This window comes from Alosa pseudoharengus, unplaced genomic scaffold (genome assembly GCF_046254945.1).
Source record: "Alosa pseudoharengus isolate Yale_2024_CS ecotype anadromous, Long Island Sound unplaced genomic scaffold, YU_APseudo_1.1 YU_APseudo_1.1_scf_12, whole genome shotgun sequence".
Lineage (NCBI taxonomy): Eukaryota > Metazoa > Chordata > Actinopteri > Clupeiformes > Clupeidae > Alosa > Alosa pseudoharengus.
In genome coordinates this window covers 14399710-14418185 of record NW_027468587.1, presented here as the reverse complement: position 1 = coordinate 14418185, position 18476 = coordinate 14399710, and the positions used below count along the sequence as shown (strand labels likewise).

Genomic DNA, 18476 nt, shown 5'->3' with positions numbered 1-18476 from the left:
CTCTCTCCTCTCCTCTTCTCTTCTATGCTCTGCTCTCCTCCTCTCCTCTCCTCTCCACTCCTCTCCTCTTCTCTCCTCTTCTCTCCTCTTCTATGCTCTGTTCTTTTTTTCTTGTTTTCTCCTGTCCTTCCCTACACACAGTTCAGACTTTGGGGTCCTCTGTTTGGCCGAGCCCTGACTTGTATCTCCAGGTTATTTAGCGCATGTGTCATCACATAATTTGGTCGCAAGGCAATAAAAACCTAACTACTGTGGAATGTAAAATCATGTGTGTGTGTGTGTGTATGTGTGTGTGTGTGTTGGATGGCGTGTATCTGATAACCCTGTGCCAAGCCTGATTGAGGGGGGAGTAGACCATCTGTCAGATGAGGAAGGTAGCAGCTCTGCTGCCAGTATAAACACTACCTGATCTCAGAGAACATGCCTGGAGCAAGGCGGACAAACGAGCCAGACTGGGCCGGCCTAGTGTTGCTCTGCGCTCCGAGGGAGAAACAGTTGATGTTTACCACAGGTGCTGGTCCAGAGTGGACTGTAAATATCACCAAGGCCAGCGCGAGTTTTCACTGGAGGTGACGGGGGAGATTCAATGATGTGTGCACTCCGTGGCCATGAGGTCTGCATAGACTCCCACTCTCTGTCTTTTACTCTGTCTCTTCTACCTCTCCTCTCTCCTCTCTCCTCCTCTCCTCTGCGCTGCTCATCTTCCTGTTTGACTTCCCATTTGATAAGCTGTAGTTCCCTGACACACACACACACACACACACACACACACACACACACACACACACACACACACTCACACACACTCCATCTGCTCCATGTTCCTGATGTTTGTGTCCTTGCTCTCTCTGTGACTCTCAGGGTTTCTCCATACGCCCCTGATGTTTCTAGCCCTCCACACATTCCCACTCAAAAAAAGTGAGGACGTTTGTAGGGAGGTGTAAATGCTGGATTTTTTACATTGTATCCAAGAAGTTTACAGACCTGGAAAAGATCTTCGGTATATTTTGGACAGACAGACACACACACACACACAAACACAGACACACACACACACACTCACACACACACAGAATTGTACGGCATCTCCCTCTTGTCCTCATTACAGAGAAGAATGTGGAAAATATGTCTTTCACCTATGACATTGTTCTGTAAGAGTAACCTTATATCCATGCCGGTGTCCCAGAATGAATTGGAGGAGAATATGCTTCCAGCAGCTAGGCTGTGATTGGTAGAGAGGTTTTTTGGAACAGGAAACAGAGGCTCCACGAGGTTCTGATTTACCAGTTCTTCAGCCAGACATATGAAGTGTTGATATATAAAGTCTGCTCATCAAAGGCAGAGAAAGGACCTGAAGATGCACCACTATGGCAATGGTGTTAAATTAGCATTTTTCTTTTTTTCCCTAGTGATTTTATCTTTACATATGTAACCTGCTTACACCATTATTGGTGCACCATTATTGATGGATCTGTTTAATATTTTATTGTGTGTGTGTGTGTGTGCATGCTTTTTTGCTTGTGAGTGTGTGCTTTTGCTTGTGTGTGCATGCTTGTGTGTGTGTGTGTGTGTGTGTGTGTGTGTGTGTGTGTGTGTTTGAGACTAAGCATGTGTGCTTCTGTGGGGGGACCACCCCAGTTGAGTTGAGTTGAGTAGCAGTCTTAGATAAGCACGCTAATCGCTGCCTTCCAGGTATAAAGGCCGCTGTGTTGGAGGGCTACTGGCTTCAGTCCACCTTAGCCAGCCATGTGTAATCTGCCCTACGCACTACGCAGTCTAAACGCCCCCATTATTTACTCTTACCAAGAGGTTGGAGGTCACACTCCATTAAGGTCCATTAAGTGCTAAAACTGAGGCGCTTTGCTAATCTTTAAGTGGGCTAGTAACAGCCACGAAGAAAAGAGCTCAGTCACTGAATCACACTTTTCGAGTTATTCACACCTATCAGGGAATATGCTTATGAGCCTAAAGGCTGATAATTTAGCACTATGAGCAACCTACTTGTTCTGTTTAATTAATCAATCGGTTTGTTAAAAAAACAAAACAACAACCACCGTTGGGCTTTCGAGAGCCTAGGTACTGGTTTCTAAGAACCACTCATTGGACAGGCTGGGACTCTTGCGTGTCAAGATCTGGTAGACATCCATCTTGTTAATAATGACAGATTGTTATCGTTAAACTGAAGCATAACATGGCTGGAGTTTCATAGGTCAAAGGTTAGTGTGTGTCGTCTGCCGCCATCCTCTATTCCACAAGGCACACTCCCAGACTGCCCCACTGCTCCAGGCTGTTGGGCTGCTGTTGCTGCTTAAGCTTAATTTGCGCAAAACATCGTGTGTTTGTGTTTCTTGTGACTTTTTTTTTCTTTTTAATTGTGACACACAGACACTGAAAGAGGGTCAGTGCTCTGCTCCACATGAAGAGATGAACAGAAGCAGCTGATTTCACAGCAAAATAACTTTTAAAATTCAAAATAATTCCCATGATGCAACGCCTGGCAGTGAAAACGAGAGGGTGACAGTAGCTGAGCAGTGAGCATACTGCTAAAAATCAGTCCATTCTAGCCCTGCACATATGTCTCTATTGCTAACATGCCTGCTACATAAATGCAGTCTGACGTACAACGAGATGACAGGTTTGTCTTCAGACGCCAGCGGACGGCTTGGATGCACCTCACTTTCACCTGGTTTCCACATCCCATGGTACCTCTCCTAAGCGGAGTCATAAATCAAAGTGTGTGTGTGCGCCTTATGTAATAACATGGGTCACACTGACAAGAGAGGCAGTTCTGTAGTTTGCTTTTGAAGCTCCGAGATAATTGATAGGCAAGCCTGTGAAAACCTCATTACAGGGGCTGCTCCCGTGGAGGCCTCTTGGGGGTTTGCTGGCTTGCGGTTGCCTCTGTGTCGGATCACTAATCTACTACAACCAACTGCGATAGAGGGAGCCACCGGCCTTTCATTCTGTGTGGATTACAGAGGAGGCCTGTCAACGGGACATCAGCTAAATGTCAACAGCACACCTCCGTTATGATAGTGGCAGGATGAAGCATGGCTTAATTAACTGAAATGGGTCGTGTTAGAAGAAGAAAGCCTGTAGTGTAGGTGGAACGAGAGGCCAAGGTTGTGACCCAGTAATGACATGGTGGGCTTCTGGATCAGTCCCATCTGTGCTGATTAGGGCGCACGTGCTAAAAAGAGTCCAGTTTAGAATGCTTCACGGTATGGAAACTACAGTTGGCCCACACACTGCGCCATGAGTGTGTAAGATGAGAGTGTAATTAGGATGGATGCGCAGGCTGAGTCAACCGTCCAACCCCCCATCCCCCCCCCCCCCCACACACACACACACACACACGCACACACTCCTCTAAACCCCCCCATAGCCCACCCTAATCAAGGAGAGCGTTAGCAGAAGGAGGAATCTGTGGTCCGCATCAACCCACATATCCCAGGAATCTGCCTTAGAGGTGAAATGAAATCAATTTATTTGATTTTGCTTTTTGACTGACACCGAGTGAGTGGATGCATACATTATTTCACATTGGCTTGATTAATCCAGCATGCGTCCTCCTGCCATCTCATGTAGTTGTTTGTCTTTTTTGTGAAACTCTACACCAGCATATAAAACTGGGGAATTGGGCTGTGATGAAAGAATCCTCCAAATGAAGACAAAGCATACCAAGAGCGAGTGGTTTGAAATTACACAAAGTCTCACAAAGAACGTGGCAAAACATTTGGGATTAATCTCCCCTTTCAGATGAGTTTTGAGGACCTTTTTTAACAATTGGGCTCTCGTACAGTATCTGAGGGGCTGTTGGCCGTCGATCGGCCGATCCACGAGCCAGAGTAAGCAGCGGAGAACAATTCCTCCTCTGGTTTTACAGCTGTAACCACTGTCTCAGACACGGCAAGGGAACATGAGGCAGGAGAGGAGCACCATGAGGTTGGCAGGAGGAGATAAATAAACAACAATGGGACAACAATGGGAGCAGCCCCGGGGCTAGGTGCAAGCACATGAGCTACTGTAAGTCAGAAATGTACACCTTTGCAGATGTAGACAAGTAGGTAATACCGTCATAGCAGTCCCATCCACACATACTGTAACGATTCTGTAGCTGGTTGAAAGTTATGTTTCGCAGCTGAGCACAGGAGAGACGTGGGCCGTCACAATACACACATACAGTATCCACACACAGACACAGACACAGACACAGACACAGACACAGACACAGACACAGACACAGACACAGACACAGACACAGACACAGACACAGACACAGACACAGACACAGACACAGACACAGACACAGACACAGTCACAGACACAGACACAGACACAGACACAGACACACAGTGCCAGGTCATTTGAGGCAGTGAAGTTCCTCTGGAGGGAACTGCAGGACCAGGTGACAGGTGGAGTTCCTCTGGAGGGAACTGCAGGACCAGGTGACAGGTGGAGTTCCTCTGGAGGGAACTGCAGGACCAGGTGACAGGTGGAGTTCCTCTGGAGGGAACTGCAGGACCAGGTGACAGGTGGAGTTCCTCTGGAGGGAACTGCAGGACCAGGTGACAGGTGGAGTTCCTCTGGAGGGAACTGCAGGACCAGGTGACCGGTGAAGCCCAAGAGTGGAAGCCCATCTAGCGTCCCTGCTCCAGCTGGGTCCTCGTGTCTGCAGGCTTTGCTGCAGGTGAAGCAGGCTACCAAAGTGATCCATTCGTTTTTGAGTTCTGAATCTTCTCGCCTATTGTCGTCCCCTTGGCTCAGTAAGGGCTGCCCTGTCCCCCACTCCCCTGAGTGTGTGTAAATGAGGTGTGCTGAAGGTCGAGCGCTGCGCCCGTGCCGAGCCTCATTCCGTTTGTTTACTGAGCCTCGGCCTGCTGGCGACGCACCTGAACAGCAGCCACCTCAGAGATGTTTGGATTTCCAGCACTCTGGTTCGCATTAGCGGCGGCTTGCGTTGCATTGTCTCCAACGCAATCCAAGAACGCACAGATGTTATATTGGACCTCGCGTGCACACACTCCCACATAGACACATACAAAACACACACACACACACACACACACACACACACACACACACACACACAGACACATACAAAACACACACACACACATACAAACACATAGACACACACACAGACACACACAGACACACACAGACACACAGACACATACAAAACACACACACACACATACACACACACGGACATACGCACATAGACACACACACAGACACACACACACACACACACACACACAGACCTTATTTTGAAGCTTACGGGCCCCTGGAGCGCCGTATGTTTGACTTGATCTCTCCAGGTCCCGGCTGCCTTCATTCAGAGAGATGCAGACTTGAAACACAGGCACTACAAATATATAGCACTATGGTAGGCCTATGTGTTTATGCATGTGTATGTGTGTGTGTGTGTGTGTGTGTGTGTGTGTGCCCGTGTGTATGATTGAAAAGCGAGTGTGTAGCTGCTGGTGTGTTTGTACGAGACAGATTGTGTGTGTGTGTTTGACCTCAGTAATGTAGCTCTGTGGTTATGCTATTAGTGTGTGATGGTGTTGGAGTGCTCACTACTGCAGGTGTGGCAATGAATCTCTCTGTCACACACACACACACACACGCGCACACACACATGCAGACACACACACACACAGACATTAGACCACATTCACTCGCACACACATACACACACATACACACGCACACACACACTCACACACACATTCTTGATACATCAAGCACACAGCCGAATTTTCCTTCCAAACAAATCAGTGGAACTGGCTTGCAGCACACAAATTCCTTTTTTTTTGTTAAATAAATTTCTTTTATTTATAGAAAAAAGTAGGGGAACTATAAAACCTGAGTGGGAAAGGCCTGGAGCCCTTAATGGAGTTGCCCCCACTGGCAAGGACTCTACTTCCACCACTTTATTGTGTGTATATTTTTACGATGTTATTTTACAGATTTCTTTTTTTCATTTGGTGGAATTATTTCTTCTACCGACACCGGGTGTGAGGTAATGAGATTAAGAGGGATTGGGAATTTAGGAGTGCAAATAGAGTTTTTATGTCTCTCATGGTAGCGACATATGAATGGTGGAGATGAAGCCTTTAAATGGTTGTGAGCCGTGCGGCCGTCAAGGGGTCGATCAGTGGACGTAAGTGTGTGTATAGGAGCCCGTCCAGCGTTGTGAAGCCCCGCAGGGTCATCCCTAGGTACACCGGCTGACATGCTCGGGCCCGGTCTGGACTATCCCATCCTCCGCAGTGGTTATGATATGGGTCAGCACCCCAGCGCAGGGTACAGCAGCGTATGATGACGCATGAGACCAGTGGCCAGTGGTGGAGGGCAGTTAATGAGGCTTGCTCTGAGTATGAGGACGAGGGGGATGGAGTCTCACACATGAACTAGCCTAAAGCCTGTCATGTAGTGTGAGTTTCACACATGAACTAGCCCAAAGCCTGTTATGTAGTTTGAGTTTCACACATGAACTAGCCCAAAGCCTGTCGTGTAGTGTGAGTTTCACACATGAACTAGCCCAAAGCCTGTTATGTAGTGTGTTGAGTCTCACACATGAACTAGCCTAAAGCCTGTTATGTAGTGTGTTGAGTCTCACACATGAACTAGCCTAAAGCCTGTCGTGTAGTGTGTTGAGTTTCACACATGAACTACAGTAGCCCAAAGCCTGTTGTGTAGCCTGTGGGAGCATTGCCCTGACTCGCCTATGTCGCCTGACTCGATGATCTAGCTCATTCTGTTCTTTGCAAAATGATTTGTGCATGTTATCAAATTTGCCTTAAGGGGGGATACATGGGTTTTTGACCAATGTTGTTGGTCAACAGTTCTATGATTGGATCATGACAATTTGTCTGCTGGTTTAAAGTAAAGATATCAGTGGGAATGTGCCTGAACAGCAGTACTCAGGAACACTGCCCGGCACTGGCCTTGTGGATCAACAGCTTCAGTTCACTTTTGCTTGTTGTCCAAGTTTTCAGTGACCTTTGGTTACCTTAGTTACACTCATACTGATCAATTACGTCCTTAGCAGCACTTTGGTGTCTTTGGCATCTTTTACACTGTTTCTCTCTGTTCATACAAAACAGATCTCTCTAAAAAGCCTCTAAAATATGGAACCAACAAATGCTCTTAGGAGTTGTCACAGTCATGCGATGTAAATCTGAGATGTGAAAACCTTTTTACTGCACATGAAATAAAAACAGTTGTGTGATGCAAACCAGCTGATCGAATCGCATGTGAATTCTTGTAGCCCTGGCGTGGACCAGAGTTTGCCTTCGCCTACCCATAATGTCACATCAATGCTTTGCATGCATGAGTTCAAATGAGTAGACTTGGTTGGTGGAAAACTCCTGCGTAAGCTTACGCTTGCCATGACCCTCCCCCCTCCTGTCCCTGGTGTCCCAAGGCAGCCAGTGGCCATCAAGTTCATCGTCCAGATGTTTTAATTCACCGTGCGCCGGGTTTGTGCACAGTCCAGATGTGGCACTCGGTGGTTCGCCCTCCAGATGTGTGTGTGTGTGTGTGTGTGTGTGTGTGTGTGTGTGTGTGTTTTTTCCTCCCTTTCTTTTTTCATAAATGAAGTGCACTGAAGTTTCCGTGGCTGTGATCTCAGTTTGTGCATGCGTGTAGATGGTAATGAATTGTTCTGGGTCATTGGGGTTGATGGTGGTGCCCTGGGACATTGCCACCTGTGCTCCACCCTAACTGATTACTGGTGCATGATTTTGGGCACGGCTAGCATCATAGCCCAGCTAGCTTTATTAGATGGAGTGGAAACAGTGAGAACTCTGTGTACTGTAGGTGCTGCGTAGACTTCATTCTTCATGAAATGGAACTGTGGCACACTCTGATATTAAATTACATACATTAAATGAAGTCCATATAAACACACTAGTGAATGAGTAGTAATGAGGCTGGTTAAGAGTTAAGAATGACTGGTGCAGAATCACTAAGAAACAGAAAAATAACAGGCAGCCACGCCTTGTTTCCGTTAAATTTAAAACTGCTCCTCTCTTGCATCTGTGGTCTACATAGTGCATGGCAGAAGCTGGGAGAAGTTCTGGCGGGCTTATTGGGAACTTACTGTAGTAGCAGTGTTTGATTTGGTTGGTTTAAAAAAGGTGCAAAGAATGACTAATGTTCTGATGAAAGGTTGCATCTTCATGGAAGAAAAAGACAGTGATACCCCATAGTCGTCTTAATCACCGTCAGATGCATAGAATAGTGCAATATCTTTAATTAGCCCATGTCTTCTATTCACGTAGGCCTACTTGAATTCTGGCCGTTATCCATACAGTAGGGATGTCTGGTGTTGGTGGAATAAGAAAACTGTGCACAATTTCCATATTTGTAGAAGCCTTGTGATGGGTTGGGAAGCCAGGAAGTAGGGGAAGGGGTTTTCACCATAGAGAGTTAAAGAACTGGACACAGCCACCTCATGTGACTTCAACAGAGACAAGTGAAGTCAATTTGAACCCCTTTTCCAGGTGAAGCCTTATTGTACTGCGCATCCTCAGTGTCAGTTGAGTAATAACCTGTGATGTTAAGCAATGGACTGAAACACAGTAAGTAGTCTGGTAGCCGCACTAGGAAAATTGATAACGTGCAGAGTGATACGAGTTCGAGAGCAGCTTTTGGTAGGTGATTTGTTCCGATATAGTGCCAACCCAACAAAACATCACTTAATTGTTTTTTTTTCCCTCAATGCTTTCCTAAATAGCTTACCCGTGGACTTTTCCTTAGACTGCCTTGGAGTTTCTTATCCAGAGAATATGGTTACTTCTCTCATGTGCGACTGAAAGTCGCATGTTCATGACATCATTTTAGCATTGATTTGCATAGCAAAGAGCCGTAATGTGAGCTACAAGGCATTTATGCCAGTCACACAATGTTGTAATTCTCTGGAAATAGAAATGGTTCATATGAAGGCTTAAAACGCTTCAGATGTAAAGTTATTTGCTGTTAAAGTGATGTCAAAATGAACGGGAATGCTAACTCCAGGTAAAGCCTTATTAGCCTCACTGTACGTAGCCTACACACCGCTGCCGACTTGAGCTTCCAAAGATTCAGGAAGTCATTCATTTTCAATGGAAGCCGGCTTCTCTCAGCTGCAAGAAGCGGCAAATCCGTCGGCGTCGCGTTTTGGGCGTCTTGAGCGACTTCAAGCAGAAAGTTGGTCAACTTTATGGTAATGAGCTATGATGCGGATCAGCGACCAACGATCAGCAACCAATCTTTAAATAAAGTAGTAAGATAGAGCATGATCGAACGTAGAATGCTGCCACGTCAGAGCGGCCAAAGTGTCCAAAGCTTCCCTGTACAGTACTTTTTTAAAGCGTCCTTGACAGGGCGACCCAAGCTTCTTTGGAAGCTCAAGTTGGCGGGGGTGTGTACGTACAGTCAGAGCCTCTTATAGGTGGTACGCTTTCCGAACGTTCGCTTACCCCCTTGGTTTTCACATCAGAATGAACAAGGCTGTTGTTTATGGTGCGGAAGCATCTAGATATAAGCAGTGGAGGTTCAGATTCATTGAGAGCTGGGTCACATTGAAGGACATGCCAGTGTTTGCGTATTACACCTTTTTAATAGTAGCCAGGTCTTGGTCTGTTTTTTAGCCTGATCAATATCTGATTTTGCACGCCTCATTGTTGAAAGCGATTTGATATTTGGGCGGCTTTACACATAAAGTCTGAGATGAAACTGCAGCTTCTCCTAACATGTAGGAATTGACCATTGATCTGAATTTTGCAGATTCGATGATTCGGATGGTTGCTATATCCTCTATCAAGGTGTTCTTCTTAAGGGTTTACTAAAGATGGTAGTTTGTAAAATATTGTATTTACCCTTACAGACGGTATTATAGTGATTATAAATGAGAGCAAAACGTAGCTTAGAACAGTTAGTCCATGGTGATGTATCACTAAAGCACCAGGGCATTTTGGGAACACCGTACTTGCTCCCTCCATCACTGCAGTCACATAAACTTGTCAGCGGATATTATGTAAGGGATAATGTACTGTAACCTGCAGTTAAGGAAATTACATTCTGACAGAACGAACAGGAGCCCAACACGCAGCATTCAATTCAATGGAACTTCCAGCAGCTCCCTTAAGAGCCGTATAATAACTAAACTGCTATTAGTTATCTCAGTAACCCATAACTGGGTTAGAATTATGCTATAAGCCCTAACCATATAGCATTAGGCATTTTGAAATCTGTCACAGTTATGTCATGGCAAGCCCCGGTAACTGACAAATCTTTTCTGACATGGTTACTGTCAGCTTTTATGCTGTAAGGTTCAACTCCAGCTCTTTGAACAGAAAGATAACCTCAAGACCATAGCTTGCATTTTTTCCATTTCCTTTTTGACTTTTACTTGGAGAGGAACGGAACGACCGCTGCCACATACCAGCAAAATTGCCCTGTCGTCATCCTCCATTTTTCTCCATATAAGGGATTTATAGAGGCCAAGTACACCATTAGCGGTGATTAGCCTAATTGGAGACTATGCTTTGTAGCTAGCGACAGCAGACAGTGCACCGCAGATTCCAGAGCAGATGGCACCAGTGACATGAAGCGAAGCTGCACCTGTGTTAGTGCGGCTGGAGATAAAGCCAAGCCATCAGAGGGAACTATGAAAAGCATGGCCGCGCATAAACGCACTCTTCACCTGGTCTTTGCGCTCAGACACCAACAGCTGCGTTCAACCTCTCCCTATGTGTTGTTTTAATAGCAGATTTAGTTTGTAAAAGTTTTGACTTATATTTGACTTTGGGGAGGATTTCTTCTCTCCCCTACTGCCTCTGTGCTTTCCCTGAGAGTGTAGCCAGGCAAAGAACCGGCCAAGTCATCTTTTCAGTATCAGCGAGAGTTACAATGTTCCTGGACTTATTGCGAGGCAGGGAACCAAAGCGGCTGATATCAGATTGGATGTAGCCTACAAACGCCGCAGCCCACTTTATGCATAAGCTGCACACTTAAAATGATTGAAGTCAGGAACGTTGGCTACTTCAGGAGATGCCTTGGTGACAGTTGGAACTATGAATACTGGTCTCAGCCCAGCAAGCTTTCGTAATGGTGTTTACGGTCTCACATAAAAGTCTGTGATCGTTTCTAAAGCTTTTTGAGTTGAGGGGCGATCTGATGATGACCTTTATGCTGTTGCGTGTGTTTATAAGTTCTGTCTGTGTGATGATACAGTGAGCAGTGATTTGCTGTCTGAGGACCACTGGGCAAAGAGGACACTTGGACTTCAGCACTCATGCTGTCAGCGTGGGAGAGAGATGGTGTCTGGTACTCAAGCCATAAAACCAGAGATAGTGTAGTCTGCAAGGATTATTCATGATGCGCGCACACACATACATACACACACACACACACACACACACACACACACACTCACTCTCACACACACACACACACCCTTCCCACCCACTTTCCATCACTCTTTCTATATATTTTTTCACACACACACACACACACACACACACACACACACACACACACACACACACACACACACACACACCCTTTCCCATGCACAGACACCCACACACACATATGAATTTACACACACACACACACACACACACACACACACACACAGAGAGAGAGAGAGAGAAACAGAGAGGGGGGATGAAGGAAAGAGAAAGAAAGAGGGGGGATAGTTAAAATAGGCTGAGCGCAATATTTATCACATGTGGAAATGTATTCCTTTCCAAATGGAATCAATCCTGTTCTAATACTATTTTAAGAACTTTCCATAGTTGCGTGTTAGGAAACAATGGCTCATACTTGTGTTGGATTAATACTGGGGAAACAAGGAGAAAATGAGACATAATTCTGCTCCAGGTCAGCACTTCATCTCCTCCTGTACCTTAGACCACTAATGGTCACTGCAGGTAGTCCCTGAGTCTCTGAAACTCAGTCGGAATCGAACGATCCGCGTTTGGCAAGTTTTAGACTCGCTTTAAAAGAGTGACTTTTTAATAGTTTTGGGAATGGATTTACGATGCCAAGCCCTGCTTAATAACCAATGAAATACCCTCCCTTTTTCCTCATCATTTATTGTTATTTTTTTAACTCTTCCCTGGTTTCGATTCCTTCTGTCAGGTTTAGTACCTACGGCATGCACCTGTCTGCATGACACTGTGGGACTTTGTCACCAGTTCTTGGCCACGAGGTGTGTCCTTCCTGCTCTCTGTGGACCCTCTGTGCTGTGGTTGCACTATCAGTGTCAGAGGCTTGCTGATTCTCCTCCTTGTGGAAAAAGCTTTCGAGCCAAGAGGCCTCTTAAAAGCCTTCATGTCAATAACCGAAATCTGCGGGCAATTTGATCCTTCTTTCCCACCATCCTCTCTCTCTCTCTCTCTCTCTCTCTCTCTCTCTCTCTCTCTCTCTCTCTCTCTCTCTGTGTGTGGGAAAACCCCCTTGTTTGAGATCGAGGGGTGTTTCATAACGTCTTTATGGGCGAGAAAAAAAAGCTGATGAATCTCCTCAAACTATTACACAGGTCCCTGGTGGGAAGTCCTCGACATGAATCACTGACAAACATGATTCATTTCACTGTTCATCTGTGGGAACATGCTTCCATGATCGCAGCCTTTTGACAGGCTCACCAAAGAAAAGTAGCTGGGGTCATCACAGACGGTGGTCCACAAGCTTGAGGAGGCCCAGCGAAACCACACCCGCTTTCCACCACAATGCTCTTTGGCCTTGTTATTTCAATCGAGAAATGCTCAGAGCCAGAGGATGGATGGCTGTTGCTTGTAGGCTCTGGTTTGGCTATTGTTCATCATCCATTGAAGTCTAGTGAGAGCAGACACGGCCTACTGAGCTGCCATTACTTCTGAAGGGTAATAGAGGCAGAGTGTGGGAGAGAAAGATGGAGAGAGTGAGGCAGGGAGGAGAAAGGAGGCTGTTTTTTGGTTGTTTTTAAGACTGGAAAATGTTGCCTCCCCTCCTTTGCAGAAAACTTTGCTGAAATCATAGGCAAACGCTGTCTAATTAGGCTACTGGAGGTTAAGCATGCATGTGTTTATCTGTTTTGTTGGTGTCCATGGCGACAGTGTCATGGTGCACTTTATCTAGTCAAGTCAAGTCAAGTCAGATTTATTTGTATAGCGCATTTAACATGCACAGAGTGCAACCCAAAGCGCTCCACATATAAGATATTGTCATTGACACAGACTAACAAAGACAATAGATGCCGGACGGAGCGGCGTAGTCGCCAGCGTACCCGTGACACCAAGACATACAACAAACAAATTAATAAATAAAATAAATAAAAATGAGATGCTAGCATGGCAGCTCGCATGTCAGCCGCAACTCGGTGGTCGAGGCAGCTGCAGATCTCTTGCAGATTGAAGTTAGGCACCCTTGCTGAGCAATCCCTCCGTCCAGACATTGGATGTGCAGCGTCACGGATGGATGAGGGACTTCAGAGACATAAGGCAGGCTAGCCAAGGCGCTCATCAGCCCAACGTTAACTTGACGTTGATGGTGTCAGCCGAGTTTGTTAATCAGAAAAAAGGACTAAGAATAACACAAAAACGATCGAAAATAACATAAATAAAGAGTGATTACATTTAACTAGAAAAATAAATACAAAGAAATAACAGAAAATTACATAAAATTACGAACATTACATAAATACAAACAAAAACATGATGCCAGACGGAGCGGCGTGTCTCGCCAGCGTCCCCGTAACCTATCTGACCTGAGGATTCCACCAGCAGGTCTTGTGTTTGCGTTTGGCCTCTTGATGCACGCCGCCTATTCCTGCAAACCTAAAGGGAGAGTCAGAGAGTCATGCATGCTCTTGGAGAGAGTGATGATGTCACAGCCTGTTTGCTGGAACATTCCTCAGGGCCATGCCATGAGCATGAAAAGGCTGCCTTGGAGTTTTACGAGGTGGACACCATGGAGTGAAATGTTTCTAACCCTTGTGGAGTAAAAGCCACCTTGTTCGGCCTGTTACTGGTCTGATGGCCACTACTGTAGACATACGCACTGACACACACACACACAAACAAACACACACACATGCATGCATACACACAGACACACACCACCCCTTCTGAACTGGGTTCTGATCAGGTTTCTTCCTTTTTTCCTCTTCTTGTTTTGACCGTCCCACTCCTGCCATCATATACAGTATGTGCTTGCTCTGGCTTTGGCCCAGTTGCTGAGACAACGTGTACTGTTAATGGTCCTGTTTACCTGACATAAAACCACATTGAACTGACCCATTTCCATTGATCTGATCTGATTGGCTGTGACAGAGTCTGCACCAGTTAATAGCCGCCTCCGACCACCGCTGTGCAACACGCAGTCAGAGACTTGGAATCTTTGGACCCCCCTCCTTTGATGGAGCTGATCCGATCTGATGAGATCCTACACGGACCTGGCTTTGTCCATCGTCACCTATCTGTAGTACAGGGCTCAGTGGGCTTGCTCAGCGGGCATGCTCAGTGGGAAGCGCCGTATCTGTGGAAAACCCCGTCCCGTGTTTGTGTTGTATTGAGACCTCATATCTATTGCACAGCCCCGGGAGAGAGGGCTCTGATTTAGTCTCGCAGTGTCAGGCTCACGCTAGTGTGGAATGCGGAGACAGGAAGTCCAACACAGAGGTCAAAGGCCATCCAGATGATGGACGACTTTGTCCTTTACCCCCGACTGCTTTATATATGAAAGACACACTCAGACTTGTTATGTTTTTTGTATTCGAGTTATAATCCTATCAAGACTGACTAGTTAAAACATTTAATTAAGACAAAGCATGAGGCATGCAACATAAGACATATTCACATTAGGTAACACTTCATAATAACTACTTATTAATGGTAAACTATGCAGTATTGGCAATTTTGTTTTTTGCTTTTTTTTCGCTGGCTCTGTCATGACGAATGTCTGAGAAACTCCATCGCTACCTTTTTCTAGCCGATGCCTGGCGTGTATGTGTATTTGAATGCAGTAAAGCAATTCGCTACACTAGCTATACTTCCTGACACTGAGGCTGTCGGCCCGCCGGCCCACAGTTGCAAGGGTGGTTTTTCCGCTCACAGGTGCTAGGGGGAAGCGAGACGGCCACCATTCAACCCGAAAAAAGTCATATACAGTACCCATTCCAATGACTCTGAAGCTGTTAAATGAAGGTAAATTAAGCTAAAAAACTTGCATATTAATCTAAAAAACCTGCATAGTGTGCCTTTAAGCATTTGTGAACAATTAGTAAATGGTTTGTTCATCATCATCGGAAGTTGCAAGTGGTAAGTTACAGATGTTTTGTGAGCTCATCTAAAGTGAAGACTTTCTGTGCCTCTCAACGCATTTACAAATGAGTTGTAAAGGTTACCGGCACTATTGAAAAAGCAAACTGAAGCTGAAGCAACCATGACTAAAACTACCCAATAGCTATGAATCATGGATTGTTGGGGGCATTGTATAATGGTCAGACCTTTTCGGGAGAGTGTTTCCTCACAAATCACTCATGCGCATGCTGTGTTTAATGACGTGGTCATATTTCTCGACTTGTCTCCCATTTTCATGGTGCTCTCAGTTTATTGTCCTCAGAGAAAGAGATCGGCCCACTGGGAACAGAGAGATGGCAGCTGAGGCATGAACCTCTTTTGTCCAGATTCGACTCTGGCAATACTGGCCATGGCCATCCCAGCCGGCTGCTATTGGGCTCGTGCATTTTTTCCAGTGGTGCACACTGGTCCAGCCCGGTGCTCTGATGCTATGCTATGTGAGCTCTGTCTCCCTAATGACCCAGCACACGCCCAGCATGGTGTTTACACTAATACACGCCACTTATGTGCAAATCAATGCCAAGGCTGGAGACGGCAGTGGGAGAGGAGAGAGGAGGCCAGTGCATTGGCTAGATGTGTTTCGTCTTGAGTTCCTCTCTAATTGATAGAAAGAATGGTGGACAGAGGTGGTCCACTGGACGGAGGCGCCGTCCTGCGCTCCTGCGCTGCTTCGGGGCGGATGCTACAGCCGCCGCCGCTGCCGTCACCGCGGTCACTGTGAGGAGCCTGACTGGCTGATGCCTTTAGCAGAGAGGCTGAGGCTGCTGCTGCTGCTACAGTAACACTGGGCTGCAGGCCTCCATACTTATGTAGGCTGCTGCTGCTGCTACAGTAACACTGGGCTGCAGGCCTCCATACTTATGTAGGCTGCTGCTGCTGCTACAGTAACACTGGGCTGCAGGCCTCCATACTTATGTAAGCTGCTGCTGCTGCTACAGTAACACTGGGCTGCAGGCCTCCATACTTATGTAAGCTGCTGTAACCCGACTCCCCTCCCCGTCTAGACTCTTTCTCGCGTTCTGCTAGATTGCTGGCAGGATCTCTCACAGGCGGGCCTAAGGACTCTCTCTATCTTTCTCTGTCTCTCTCTTTTTCCCTCTCTCTGTCTCTGTTTTCTTTCTCTGTCTCTTTGTCTGTCTATCACTCTCTATCTCTCTCTCTCTCTCTCTCTCTCTCTCTCTCTCTCTCTCTCTCTCTCTGTCTCTCTGTCTCTCTCCCTGCACTAGCTTGCTCCATCCCTGTCTGGCTGGCTCGCTCACACCATCATGCCTGCGGACTCACTCAAGGCTGCTCTTCTCTTCACAAGCTCGGAATCCTTTGTTGCTGACAAACTCCTTCCTGTTACTGCATTTATGGTGATGGGAATGACACTCATTCGGCATGAATACAATCCTCAATTCCTGTCACAGCACTGGAATCCTAGAGTTGATCTGGTTCCAGATCTGACATGCAATGCAAGGGAATGCAAGGGAGGGCTAGTTTATTAATATTGGATTATCATGCAAGTTAGTTCCCAATGGTTTTAGAAAAAGATCATAGAAAATGAGAAATTGTAAAAGAAGGCTGAATTATAACAGCGAAAAAAAAATAGTAGAAAAAAGTAGTGAATTTCGGAATTAATCTTTTGTCTTATCCTTTCCATAATCAGCAGGAATCCTGAATCCAGTTGTTCAGTTTGGAATGCTCTGCACTGTAGATGCAGTGGCTGACCATCCCTTGGGTTGATGTGCTTTTCTGGGGAAAAATACTTCAAAGTAGTTGAAAGGCTATAAAGACTGGTCATTTGGGTGGTTACCCTTTTGCGTACACCATACACACCCGGTTTTCAAAACGAGTTCCTCTTTGTGCCATTTTTAGCCACTTCAGAGAGCATATTTGTTCTTCAGACAGACACACAGCACACATAACATTCCTTGCTGTGTGCGTGTGCGTGTGCGTGTGCGTGTGCGTGTGCGCGTGCGCGTGTGCGTGTGCGTGTGCGTGTGTGTGTGTTTTCTAAGATGGGGATAGTCTCATTTGCGATAATAGTCTCATTTGAGTCAAGCAGACTAGGGGCGGGGGGGTAATGGTAGATGACTGTGGCGGATAGGTGTTCTGGGTTTTTCCGAGGTCAGTGGCGGTGTTCATCTCGGCTGGCCAGGTTTTATGGAAAAGGGCAGGCGGTTCAGCAGGAGTAGAAACGTGATCCTTTGCAGCGCGGGCAACTCAACTGGTCGCTGGCGCTCGGAGTGACCACTGAGGGAGGAAGGGGGGCTGTGTCTGTACTCTGCCTTGGATGATGGGGAAAGAGAAGAGAGGCAGACAAAGTATGTATGTGTGTATGTATGTACATGTGTATGTGTGAGTGTGTGTGTGGGTTGATATGAGAGAGAGAGTGTGTGTGTGTGTGTGTGTGTGTGTGTGTGTGTGTGTGTGTGTGTGTGTGTGTGTGTGTGTGTGTGTGTGTGTGTGTGTGTGTGTGTGTGTGTGTGTGTGTGTGTGTGTGTGTGTGTGTGTGTGTGTGTGTGTGTGTGTGTGTGTGTGTGTGTGTGTGTGTGTGTGTGTGTGTGTGTACACACACAGTATGAGAGAGAGAGAGAGAGAGAGAGAGAGAGAGAGAGAGAGAGAGAGAGAGAGAGAGAGAGAGAGAGAGAGAGAGAGAGAGAGAGAGAGAGAGAGAGAGAGAGAGAGAGAGAGAGAGAGAGAGAGAGAGAGAGAGAGAGTGAGAGTGAGAGTGAGAGTGAGAGTGAGAGTGAGAGTGAGAGTGAGAGTGAGAGTGAGAGTGAGAGTGAGAGTGAGAGTGAGAGTGAGAGTGAGAGTGAGAGTGAGAGTGAGAGTGAGAGTGAGAGTGAGAGTGAGAGTGAGAGTGAGAAGCAAGCCTTGGGAATATGCCCAAACAGAGGTGTTGATATCAGTCTGGAAGTAGAGAGGGAGGAAAGTAAGGAAAAAGAGAATGTTAAGCATGAAGAATGAAAGAAGAAAGGGAGAGGCATCAAGAGAAAGGAAAAAGCAGAGAGAGAGAGAGAGAGAGATTGCAGTGTTTGTCTAGCTCATGCTAGATTCTTCCATTGGCTCTTCAAAACTCCCACTGACGCGCCTGTCCTGCCAGCATCTTCCCACTCACAGCCCATGTGCACATCTGCCCCAGGGGTT

At 46.4% G+C, this 18476-nt stretch overlaps 1 protein-coding gene across 1 annotated transcript in view; it reads left to right on the top strand.

Annotated features, from left to right (window-relative positions):
• The window catches only part of me1 (malic enzyme 1, NADP(+)-dependent, cytosolic), a 113794-nt gene that overhangs the window by 42209 nt on the left and 53109 nt on the right, over nucleotides 1-18476 (top strand). The window lies entirely within an intron of this gene.